This window comes from Crocodylus siamensis, chromosome 3 (assembly GCF_052110815.1).
Source record: "Crocodylus siamensis isolate JL-2025a chromosome 3, ASM5211081v1, whole genome shotgun sequence".
In the NCBI taxonomy this organism is placed as follows: domain Eukaryota; kingdom Metazoa; phylum Chordata; order Crocodylia; family Crocodylidae; genus Crocodylus; species Crocodylus siamensis.
This window is the reverse complement of record NC_143397.1, coordinates 206560940-206574455: the sequence shown is the minus strand read 5'-3', so window position 1 is coordinate 206574455 and position 13516 is coordinate 206560940.

The window sequence follows — 13516 nt, the reverse complement described above, 5'->3', positions numbered from 1 at the left end:
AATACTGTTGTTTTCCAGCCTCCAATATATCTTTTTTCCATACCACCTTTGTTGCATGTTGTCTCCATACTAACATTAGCAGGGATACTTTTGAAAATATGTACACACACACACACACACACACACACGGATGACTGGCAATGATCATTCAGCATCTGGGGATGGGGGTGGGGGACATGCCAACCACCATAAAACAGAAGATGGGGATGAGGAGAGGCAAAAGGCAGGGGTGGGGAGTCTTACCTGCCTAGGCTCTCTTTACTGAGTGCAGGGCTATACTTGCTGTAAGAAAAACTCTCCAGGGAGTGAGGAACATCATACCAGTCTCTCTCTGCCCACCAGATGCACTGCTTTTTATGGGGCTGCTCTTTGGGTTGGGCAGGGAAACACAGCACTGCTCCTGCTGTGACAGACTCCCAGGTTGAGGGATTCTGGTTTCATGTCATAGTCCACATCTGGGGTTGGTGGCCCTCTCAACCCATCCTAGCTGTGCTACTGCCAACAGAATAGTACTTAACTTGCATTCATGGGCCTGTCAAAACACAAAATGCCCTTTCTCAGGTCAGAATGAGGTCACCTCCTGAAGTGAGCTCAAAAAAGGCACTTTGTGTCTTAAAACCTGTCTCAGTTCTCCCATCTATAAAGTTGGTCTAATAAAAGATATACTCCACTGTGGGAGGGTGTCTATGTCCTTTCTGGTTCCTCCTCAGAGCCTGCCTGCAATGACTTTGATTGAAAGGAAAAAATGTTCAGCGTTTATCCTTGAGGGTGAGAACAAACCACAGACCGCCCAGATGGATAACTTCCCAGTGCTAACTTTATTGGTATCAGTGTTACATTGTTGTTTCCTCCCTGCTAATTGCCTCATTAGCAGAGGGAGAGGTACCGCTGCTCTAATTAACACCTAAGCTGGTGAGTCTCCTGCCTGCTCTAGTCAATTTTGGCTTGCACAGCATTCTCACGGGCAATTAACCATTGACTGGGGGTGTCCCGTCTGTCTCAATCTGCTCTCTGGTGGAAAGGCGTCTCTGCCGTGATCCCTCCATACCCGCTGCATGTCCTGGCTGCCTGGTGGGGTGAATGGCTTTGCAACACTCTCCTCCTGTGTACTGCTCCGGGGTCCTCTGCCTCGGTCTTCCTCTTCCTGTTTGACTTTGTGGGGTCCCCTGGGTCCTCCCTTAGTTGCCTGTGCCATTTATGGGTCTCGGGTCGGTACCCCCACTCCTTACTGGTGGATCACAACTATTCCTGTCAGCGATCCCCGGCTTCCTTCAGGGTCTCGTGCCTCCTCCTCTTCCTCTCTCTTCTCACCCGTCATCTCCTCCTCCAGTGGGTGCCTGAGGGCAAAGTACAGTCCCTAGCAATCGGGCTTATGTAGGCGGTGAGGGGCTTAATTGCCTGATTTTCCCTAGGTGTGCGAAGTTCTTTCACCTGTGTAGTATGCTCCCCATGATTTCCCACCCCCGAAGCTAACCTAGTAATGGGGTTTCTGCCTAAGCCCCTGTTACACCCCACCAAAAAAATTCTTGCCTCATATATATTTCCTTGACCTTCACAACATGCCAGCCTTCCATCAGAGGCAGTGGAAGGCCAGAATTAATGGGGTTTAGCCCCAGCAACTAATTTTCCGGTGGCCAGCAACAGCACCATGGCACCACAATCCTACAGTGCCCAGTGCTGCTCGGCATGCAGCCAAACCAGCACCCCATGCGCGCTCAGCTCTGCACACGTCCACTGCTCCGGCACCACCCCCACGTCCCACTGCCACAGCACTGTGCTCAGTGCCCCCACTGCATGCTTCTCCACCGTCACATATAGCACCACCACATGCTGGCCCTGCAATAGCCCTGTACCATTCCTGCATCCCACCCTGCACCGCCATCCTGCCCACACCCCACCCCCAAAGCAGCACAGTAGAAGTATCTTTTATGTTTAAGTTTTTCTCAGCCCCCCAACAATTTTTTCTCCCACCACCTATGTGATAGGAAAGAAGGCATTACTTAATGCTGACAAGGCAGCAGTAAGTACTTCACCATGTGCAGAAGTTGGCACCTGTACATGGTATATTACAACCATTTCAGTGGAATCTAAAATATATAAGAACAAATGGAAGGGGTGCTTGTAATTCATATTAGAAAAGCTTGAGCTTTTTCTCCAGGCTCTACTCTAGATGTTTCCATCTACATGACAGTGTAGTTGTAATCAGTTTCTTTAAAAAAAAAAAAGGATACATAGCTTCTTTTACCTTGTTTAGGAAATATATTAGTAATGCCAACAAATAATTACTATTGGAGTGAAGTATATGAAACACATAAATATGAACACTAATAAAGTTAAGATAAAGTATATTAAAAGCATAAATATGAAGGAGAGTGAAGGAAAAATAGAGCAGTCCAAGGGAGCAGAATGGCATATTGAGATATTAAGATGGAATTTTGTAAAGCTCCATGTAAGCAAATAGCAGGAAAAATGTCTGAACATGGAGGTCAGTTAAATCACTCAGTAGTTTCCCAAACAGAGATCCAAGTCTAAGTTCCTGAGACCTAGAACAAGGAGTTAGTGAAGATACTGTAAGGATAATCCTGAAATAGCGGGAGGATGAGCTAAACAACGTAACACATCATTTCTATCTCAAAGTCAAAGGCTCCCCATTACACAGCAAAGAATGTCCTGTGTAGTAATTCCATCTGTAAAACAGTTCTACGAGTCCCCACTACTCTGACCCCCATATTGTGGGAACACTGTCTGACATTTCCTCCTGCTTCAGACTCATACAGGAGTCTGATATCTAGCATAACAAGGGTAGGAAGAGACAAAAAGGAGAGAAAATGGCTTAGCCTGGGTGGTCATGTACCTTCCTGTCAAAAGAAAATGATGGTGTTATTTCAAACTATAAAATATAAGAAAGGATCAGAGGTACACCAGTCCCTTTCACAGGACGTTAACATTTCAAACACTTAATTCGCAGAAAAAATAGCGAAATGAAAACAGGAAGATGGCAGAACATTAATGTAATCTCTGACAAGTGCTGTGGCAGTTATGAAAAAAGTACTAATATAACCAGTGCTTAATTGAGTTGCCAGACTATTATTGTGATGTTTCCTACATGTCACAGTATAATGGGTAATCAAAGACTTCATTGAAACAGTTGTGTGTTTCTAAGTTGGTTTGAAATGCTCTGTGTCAAGAATGGCTGGAAATTTAATACTGTTCAAGTATTACATAGTAGACCAGAGATGTAATGTCATTTTATCAAGGCAGAGCCCAGAAAAAAATTGATAACTGAACATTCATTTGTCTTCCTCAGTGTACTGAAATCAGAATCTATTAGATGCAGACAAGTCTCACATTTTGCATAGTCTGCAATGAAGACATTCACAGACAGTAGTCAGATGCCTGGACAGGAGAAACAAGGCCAGGCCACTCTTTGCAAACCAAAATAATCTCATTAGGCAGTGATCATGCAAGACTGCTGCTGGGGTACATGCAGAAAAGCTGCATCTCAATGAGCCAAACAAGGAAAGGAACAAGTAGGGTGCCTATCTGGTGGGATACTAACACAACTTCAGACAGGGGGTCTTTAAGAGAAGGCTGGATAGGCATCTGGATGGGGGCATCTGATTCCAGCACTCTTTCCTGCCCAGTCAGGGGGTCAGACTTGATGATCTGCTGAGGTCCCTTCCGACCCTAGCATCTAGGAGTCTATAAAGGTGGGGAAAAATAGAGAGTCAACAAGGTGGTACCACCACAAAGCACTGAAGTAGCAGATGTTCTGTCAGCAGTGGGTTTCCTATAAGGTGTCAGTTTTTTAATGGTTTGGGGGGAAACATTGAGTTTTAGCAGCACTCTGGTTTGTGCACAGTTTATGCCTCAGAGTTCACAGTATAGTCAGTCAGTTGACAGCTGAGACTTACACTTATCAAACTAATCTGGATTATTTTGCTATTTACCTTGTCCTGTTGTTCAAGTAATTTTTTCCCCCTTGCTTGGTGTCATCTTGAATGTGTGGTTCGTGAGCTCTTTGTAAAAGGCAGTGCACGATGGGCCATGGGCCCTAATCAGAGTGCCCAGATGCTGCCAAAGTAGAAACTGTAAATATGTAAAAATAATAACGAGGTAACATCCCTCAGAAGCAAGAGACAGATGGGTTTCCTGTATGAAGGGATGCTAATTCAAATGGTTCCTTTACAAGTTCAGCAAATGATGGGGATTGAGAGAAGGGAGTAAAGTAGGGAGCTACTGTGGATCATTAGAGCTCCAAAGAATTGGAGGTCCCCAGAAAGAAATTACTGCTGTCTCAGGGGCTTACATTTCCTTACTACTCTTTACCTGGTGGACACTGAGAGCTAACAGTAAGAGCCAATCCATCAGGTGAATGATATAAAGCATGAAGGCTTTATGGAGCCTGCTTTGCTGGTGCTGGATTGCAGCTGTTCTGCAGCTGTGAAGTAAAATGCTTGCCCTACAATACTTTTAATTTATACTGACACTCTACAGGGTAAGCTGACAGAAAAGCTACAGCCACTTGATACATACAATATCTTTTGTTGTAAAGCATTTTGGGTGCCTTAAGAAAACAACATCACTTGTGTCTGACTGTTCCTTGAACCCCATAATTGCCTGCCTGCCACAATATGGTATTTTGTCCTTCAAGGTTCCAGCATTTTGAGTCTTCATTATATCTTATTGATGTGTTTTCTATTAGTATAAAACTGAAATCTAACAATGAACAAAAGGGTTTTTTTATTGAGATACATTTTTTGTAGTAAGTGTGACTTTTCAGAAATACTGCAGATAAAGTATAAAAACAATTTAACCCATGGTAAGCCGTAGTCTTTATACTAGTGCACTGTTCTGAACATATATCCCTATGGTTGAAAGTTATATCATATTTCATTATTTTTCAAACTGCCGTATTTTGCCCTGTGAAAACAAAACCCAAACCTACAAGAATTTATCAAGGAACAGTCAATAATAACCCACTAGTGCAATTTGAAATGTCACTAAGAACCTACCATTTTGCCCTTGAAATTAATCGATTAATTAATTGAGATTCAGAATTTTACAAGATAATGCTTCAGAAGACGTTTCAGTCTGACATATTTTTTTAGCTACAAACTAACATTTGCAAAGGAAATACTTCTATGTTGTGTTCCTCAAAATTTATCTCTGACCAAAATTGAGTCCAAAATTAGAATTATTCAGACCAAATTTATCAGTTCATTTGCTGTTTGAAATGTTTTTGCCCATGGTCTTGGATATCAGAGAAGACCATGGAGCTCTTCATTTGCTTTTATGTGGCCCTGCACTACAGACAGGAAAATTCATAGATGGTTTTATGCCACCAACGTTCTCTTCTTCTATCTATGATTTTGATCAAATTTAGTTGACAAGGTGAGTTGAAGCTGTTTGGAAGATGTCAGAGAGTAGTAGCAGCATACTAATGCCAGACCATGTGTACTACAGCTTTTCAAGCTTGGCAACAGACTTCAAGCACATCTATGCCTGTGCTCGGGAGTGTTTCAGTAGAGAACACCATGCACGTTCTGCTCATACTACACCCCAAAATGGCTGTAATGGAACTGAGCCCACACCATTATGTTTTCCTGGGGGTACCTGAAAGTGTATCAAAATGGCTATGTTACCTCCAGTTCAGGGGACAGTGTATGCAGAACAGGCATTGAAAGCTTCACTGTGATGTTCCCTAATGCGGTCCTCAGGCAATGTTGACATGCCCCCTGCATGTGTAATGGGAGCTATTCATTAACAGGCAACTACTGCTTAGTGCTCTGAAGGAGAAGAATGAGTTTTATTCACAATGAATACCACGGAGCCTTTTTATTTCTGATTCATCTGTTGTGGTGTGTTCATTGTTCAAAAGTGGGGCTTTATTGTCATCATATTTATTAAAACTGATTAATCACATCTCTTATATTCAGCATGTTTATGAGACCTCTCAGTGATTTATTGAATTGGAAATTAAACTGAGCACAGTCAGTAAAATTTGATTGTTTCTATTATGGTAATTAATGCATTTTTTATATTTGGGGTTGACTGATTGTAATTCTCATCCTGTCTGGGAGTAGCTTCACACTTTTAGCTGTGTAGGTTTTATATATTCTAACATGCCAAGTTTCCTTTTAATATTAAGCAAGAAAATTCAGTTTTGTTGTCTTCTATTAAAAAACTTTTAGTTTCTTAAAATGAAGACAGGTTTTTCTTCTCTTGCCAGGGAAAAAAATCTAATTGTTATAGGTGTGTGATAATAAATACTTTAAAAGAGAAATTGGGGGAAGTGGTTATTGTTTTCCAAAAGCTAATACTTTAAATGTCTGCAATGATCACAATTGTAGATTCAGTATCAAAACGTCAAACATTAGTATATATGCAAAACATGCTTTCTCAGATATTATCTTGTAATTGCACATGCAAAACATGAAGCAGCACGCATAAGTAGATTCTTGTACATGCAAATTTCTTATTTTTCTACATATTCCGTTAGAATCATAGAAAAATGGGACTGAAGTAACCTCAGGTAGTCTTCTAGTCCTTCCCCCTGCTCAAAGCAGGATCATCCCTAACTATACCATCTCATTTCATTTACCCTTCTTCATAATACAGGTCCATATTTATTTGTACAATTATCTGTTGATATCTACATTTTGTCAGTGCTGCCTATGTGTAGATATTCAAAATAAAGTCATTAGTTTCCTTGCACTGCTGCTCTCTGATAATATAAAATATGTTGTAAAAGTTCTGTTTTCCTTGTGATTTTCCCACGGTAACTACCAAGAATATAAATTTTTAGTCTAAAAAAAACTAAGTAAAACTTGACTGAATGGAAAAACTACTAGTAAGATTCATTCTGCAGACCTCAAACTAATCTCAGGGATGTGACTGAATTAGTATAGGAGCAAAATCACGTCTCTCTAATAATTTAGTGGCATACACTCATCTACTATCTAGGTCATCTCCAAGAGCCTTTTAAATCCTTATGCATCACTAGTAGCAACTACTAGATTTGACAAAGAATAACAATAATACAAATTTAGGAGAAGGTGCAGCCACATGCAGGCTGAATACCTGTGCTACTCCCTCTCGTGGAACAATTTCTAGCAGTGGAAATTTCTCAAACATTTCCAGCACTAGAAATGAATGCTTGTTCATGACCTTAGTCTTCATGATCATTTAACCAGTGCTGTAAAGAAGATAATGTATTTTTTACTTCAATTCCCTTTCCTTCTGATGCATAGAAGTGACTATGGACTTATGTATGAGGATTATACAGAAGGAGATTGTATTTAATAACTTTTTAATGCCTTGGATCTCATGAACTATTTTATTAGATAAATTATATGAAAAGCCTTCAGGGGCATAGTTTGTAGCTGTGTTGGTCTAAGGACATTGGCAGACAAGGTTCTTTGGCTAAATCTGATATCTTTTATACAAAAAATCGTGGACCAAATATAGACATTGGATTTATGACTCATTATGCCTAACGTCTGATACCCCGGTAACCTGTCTACTATTTACCAGCTATATTCATTCCCCTTTTCCTCCTCTTTCTTCCCCCTCCCCTCCCCCCCTCCTCCCACATGTCTCACCCATTGACTACCTCAATTTACATTTTCACTGACTGGCTTTCTTGCATGCATACTGGCTTCTGGCTTCTTTTTAGTGCCTTTGAATATCCTAGTAGGTACCTGAAAATTTTCTCCATATTTCATATATTTTTGGCAAATAATCTTTCATACATTTACTCAAAATCCTCTCCAAATAATTGGTTGCCTTTTTCTTTTTTTTGGAATCTCCTATTGTAATCAGAACTCCTACAAGCCCCATAGATATATCCTTTAAACTTCTGTTATCAGACTTCTAAGTGCCCAAACCTATAAAAAAATTATTCCAATCCCTCTCACTTTTCCTCAAATTGTATATTGTACAACCCTGATTATACTCTACTTCTTACAATCATTTTCCAAGATGTCTGATCTTGGGGGTCAGACTCGATGATCTATTGAGGTCCCTTCCAACCCTAACATCTATGAATCTATGACTTTATCACTTTTATTCTATTCCATTGCTAATAAAAGCTGGCAGGTTTTGTTTATTTAAATTGGTACTGTACAGACAATGTAGCTGTTTCATTGATTTTTCCATAGTAACTCTGAACATTATTACTACATTTCATTTAACATGTACAGTTTCTAGCTGAGTTACTCGCTCTTACCCTAATTGTTTGTAAGTTTACCTTTATTGACTGCATGGAGAAATGTTTCCAGAACCCAATCTGTGCTCACATGACTATTTAAGCTGCATCATTCCCCACTTGTACACATGTTCTTTAGTACTGGGAGCTGTATGCCAGGCACATAATCTAAGTAAGTTGGCGTTGGAGGAGGCGAAGGCAGGATTGGGACAGGGCTAGCAGGTCTCTGCTGAGGGATGGTCTTAGAAAGTCTGGGGGGAGGGGTTAGGGTTAGGTGGGGGGGTTGTCCATTCAGGGGTTGGAGGGCTAAAAATAGCCTGGTCAGGGTGGGGGGGGGGTAGGAAAAACACAGGCCTGGGACTGGGACAAGCAGATGGGCTTTCCCAGCCCCAGGCTGTGCTCCAAACATGTACCCATGTTTAGTTAGATTAGGCACAGTTTAACCCAATTTATGTAGTACACCCTCTCAAGTGAACTAAACTATATTGGGCCAGCCATTTTTTGTCCAGGGTAAACTGTATGTACAGTTCGACAATTAGATTGACCTAACTCTAGTTAGCTCTAAGTGTAATGTCTGCACTTCCCCTGAATCACATTCATTCTTTTGGTCAGCTACCAGTAATCACCTTTACAAAGCTGTAAATTCTTTTGAATCAGATTATGGAATCGGAGAAGATGTTTGGCTCCTATAGAATAAAAGCTATTAAGTAGTTACTAGTATGAAAATCTGTCAGTGGCATGGATACTAGACATAGACATTAAAGTCTCCATAAGTCATGTTATGTTTTAAAACATACAGTACAGAAGCTGATTACATTCACCATCCCTGTTGATAATCTACAGAATTATGGGGGATCTGTCCCTCACCTAAGACTACTTTCTACACTGGTATACGAGGTGCAGTCAGTTACCCTCATTGAAAAGAAAATGTGGCACTAGGAAGAAAGATGTGTGCAGATGTTCTGAAGACATATCCAAACAAATATTCAATATCAGCAAGAAGGTTCATAAGAAGGAAACAGAAAAATGATGAGTAATGGTTTAAGCAAATGCTTTCAGATAATCAGACTGGACAAGAATGGTTGTGACTGAATGTTCCTGTTCTTCCTTCTTCTAGAGGGATCTTGTCCAGCTTGAAGACACCCATGTTCTAGGAAGACTTTGCCTTCTTTAACTAAAGAATTGGGATTTATGGAACCTAAAACCCCATGAGTCTCCTTATAGTATAAATTACTTACAGCCAAATGTGTTTACGCCAAGGAATTGGCACCACACTTACCTTATCTGTGCCTCCTGTTCCCCACCTACTCAGTGTATTTTTTTCAGAATAAGGTGAATGGCTGGGATTAGTTAATTAGTTAATGCACTTTTTATACCATGGTCTAAATGTTCAGGAAAAACCTGCAATTTAAAAAGCAAGTATCATTATTTTTTCCTGTGCAACTTCAAGAAAATGTAGCCCAGGGGATTAAGATTATTTAAGAAGTTATTATCTATAACTATTAGCAAGTACTTTTTAATTTTAGAAGGGAGAATCTAAACAATCTAAATATGATTATTGCCAACATTTTACTGGGCATGTTATTAGGAAAGCATTCCTAGTTGGAATCATAATTATAAATGGGTAAAGTTAATAACAGCTACAGAAGCAAAACTGCATCCAAGGCATTATACAACTCTCACGTACTTTTTTATGCTTGCAACACAAAGTAAGTACTGGAAATATATTGAGATAATGTATCTCAAAATGCATTTTCATACGTTGTTTAGAATGGCAGGGAATTCATGATGGTATGTGAGTTTCAATTACAAATACCCACACTGGGTATTAAGAAGCAGCATTGTCCACTGGTTCAGAGGGGTCAGGAGACCGAAACTTTCTTCTTTTCTGTGTCTGTGTCATTGATATATTGTTTAACCCAGGGCAAGTTACTTTACCCCTAGCACCTTGATTTCCCTGTCTTCAGAATGGAGATAATATGTTTTACTATCTTTGGTACAAGGTTTTGCATCCTACAGTCGAAGTTGTTGTTTCATACGGCCCCCAAGCACAAAGGTCTTGAGGATATAAGGACATAATCATGCATTTAAAGTTAAGCTTACTGGGCTTCAGCCTGAATTAACTTCCATTGCACTAGAATTCTACATGAAGAATTACTGGAAGGTATTTGTGATCTCCGACAGTATGAGAAGTTCTTGTAATGCTGTTGTCTGTTAAGTCAATTTTGTATATTTTCTTAATGTTTCATGTCATCATGTATAATTGCCCTTTGCACACAATTCAGTCTGGAAAAATAACATTCACTGTAGAAGAGGTATAGCTGCTTGGTGCTAACAATGATGGTGGCATAAAATGGTATCACTATATATTTAAAATAATACATATATTCATTCCTCTAAGGTTAACTTGAAACAAGTAAACTCTAGCTGTCAATGCCTTGATCAACATGTCAGAACACATTAAGTAATTCCAACGTCCAAAGAAGCAATGTTGCCATCAATTAACCTGTACTGTACATGTTGATAAATTATTAATGGACTTTAAATTTATTAAGTGCAATTGTATATTCCCCTACACTGATACTAACTTTAACTACCAACTATATATAGCCTAATATGCTTATGCCATGGAATAGGCTGCAAAATTTGACATTACACCACATACATGGCTAAATCTACTCCTCAAAACCATGACAAATGGTCATCAGTTGGTTAGGATCCATGCAAACAATGACTGGACTATGTCCTAAACATAGGTCCCTATGCGATTTCCTCTCAAAAACTGAATGAGGATCACTCTCTTCTTTAATTTAAAAGATTTCTAGAGGGGTCATTGGTGTAACTGTTACTTGTCCTTTAAACAAGAGCACTCAGGCAGAGTGAGACAGATCTGTTATTTCTTTCTTCATCCTAGGAAACTAGGGATACCTAAATCCCTTGAGGATCTCAATCCTGATTGTGTTTTCAGAACATTTTATATAATGACTCTTTAATGTTAGAAGTTTAAAGAGTTGTTGAAGCAGCTAGCGACATCCAAAACTAACCATTTCCAAACAAGCACCCTAATCCCAAGGCTAATATCAGGTGCACTCTTGCTCTCCAGAGTAGTGTGATATCCCCACAAGATACAGAAGGAAATAACTGAGATCTCTCACATCCTGCCTGAGATGTGAGAGAAAAAGGCTTAGGGGAGATGTTATATGAAGATCTATTAATGGTATCCAATTTTTTTTAAATATTAAAATCTATTTCACTTCACTGTAATACATGCAGATAAAATCTCAGTACCCAGCGTCCTTTAAAGATGGGAACAGAAAGCATGAAAAGGTAGTGGAATGGGAGAAGGATGCAAGAGAAATTCATTAAACACTAACTTGTGAATTTTTCATACGATACATACAATCACTGAACAGATTGGGATTAATAGTAGTGGTATTGTAGTAGTGCATTGAGGTCTCAGTCAAGGACACAGCCCCATGGCTTTTGGCACTATGCCCACATATTGCATCATATTCTGCCCTCAGTTGCATCATGCTGGTTTATAACTAGCTCATTGAATCCAACATTAGACTACAGCATTAACACAACATTATGTTTTCCTTCTGCTGAAACTAATGAGACTTCTGCATGGATAAACTGGTCATTTAAGGATGTGGGAGTATGTGTCCTTTGGCAGGCTGAGGCAGCCAAGAAAATATTATTAGGACTGAGACTAGAAAAGCATATCTTACTGTTCTCTTTTCTGTAGCTCTTAAGCACTTACATAAAGTTAGCAAAACTATATTATATAGGAATACTTTGAACTTCGCAACAGGATACAGAAAGGCATTCACTGAAAGGGTTAGGATTTCTTTTTAAACCCTAAGTGAGACGCTGCAGACAGACAGCTCCAGCAGAAATTTCTCAGCCAAATTCCATAATGTCAAAGCTAAGTGGTCACAGTAATTGAATCTTTATCCAGCATAAATACTAGATGGTTTGTAATCCAGTACTAGTGTATCAAGATGTATGTTGTGGGTCATTAGGGGCAGTTAAATTAACCAGATAAGCAGGACATGTAAACAAGCCTTATAAAGCTTTAAAAAAACAAAAAAATGGGTATTGCCATAAAGCTAGTAGTACAAGTTGCCCAAATTTTCAGTGATTTCCAGTAAATTATGAATTTATTTTACATATTTTCCTTACAGTGGGACCTTCCTGGAAGTTCTTGGGACAATTTAAAGGAAAAAACGTCTAAAAAGAAAGCCTTTTATTTTGAACTCACCAACATTTCCAAAAAAGAGAAGGGGAACGAGGAAGGTAATAAATGCAGGGTTATGGCTAAGCATAATAATAACTAAGATTGTTTTTTTAAATAAACTAAGATTTTGCATCTAAAACTTGAGGCATGTTACTAGGAACCTGATTTTGAAGAGGCTTTACTTTTTGAGGCTAGGGACAGGAAAGCCGTTCCCTTTTCATTCCGGAAATGCAGCCACATGCCTGCAGTGGGTCAGTCCAGAAGCCCAGGGGTGCTGAGCTGAGCTGAGGGGCAGTGGGATGTGACCAGGCCCCAGAAGGCCTGAGTAAGACTGAGGAGGGGTTTAACCCCCCAACCTTGGCCTGCATGGTTCAGAGGGTGGGGGAAGAGGAGCATGTCCCCCCTGTAGCGGGGGAGGAGGGGAGAGCTGTGCCCTTCCCAGCAACTCCCTGACTGTCAGGAGCAATCTGGGCACACAGCGCTGCCTGGCCCCAGAGGGAGACTCCTCCATATCCCCCACTGCTGTGGGGTGGGGAGGGAGGGTCTCTGTGTGGTGCTGGAGGGGGACTCTCCCCCCTCATCCTCCATTTCCTCCCCCCACCTGTGCCCCCTGCCACTGCAGGGTTGGGAGTAGTGTTCTGTGCGGGGCTGCCAAACCCCAGAGGGGTTCCCCCCTCCTCCCCTCTCATGCAGGTTGTGGGGGTGGGGTCTATGTACTGCTGGAGAAGGACTCCTTCTCCTGCTCCTCCCCACTGCTGCATGGGGCTGGGAAGGGGGGGGACTCCATGCAGGGCTCCCCAACCCCATAGTGGGACTGTTCCCTGGCTCATCCCCCCCATGAGGCAGGGAGGGGGCCTCTGTTTGGTGCTAGAGCGGGCCTCTTTCCCCTCTTTTCCTCCTCCCATGTCCCACCACCTCAGGGTGACTCAGATCAGTTAAGATTGACTTATATATAGTACATGTTTTGGATGGGGAATCCAGGAAAAAGATGACAAAACTGAGATGGAAATACAAAGTGCCCGAGCGAGGGACTAACAATCAAGGGGTGGGGGAGAGGAGGGGAACAC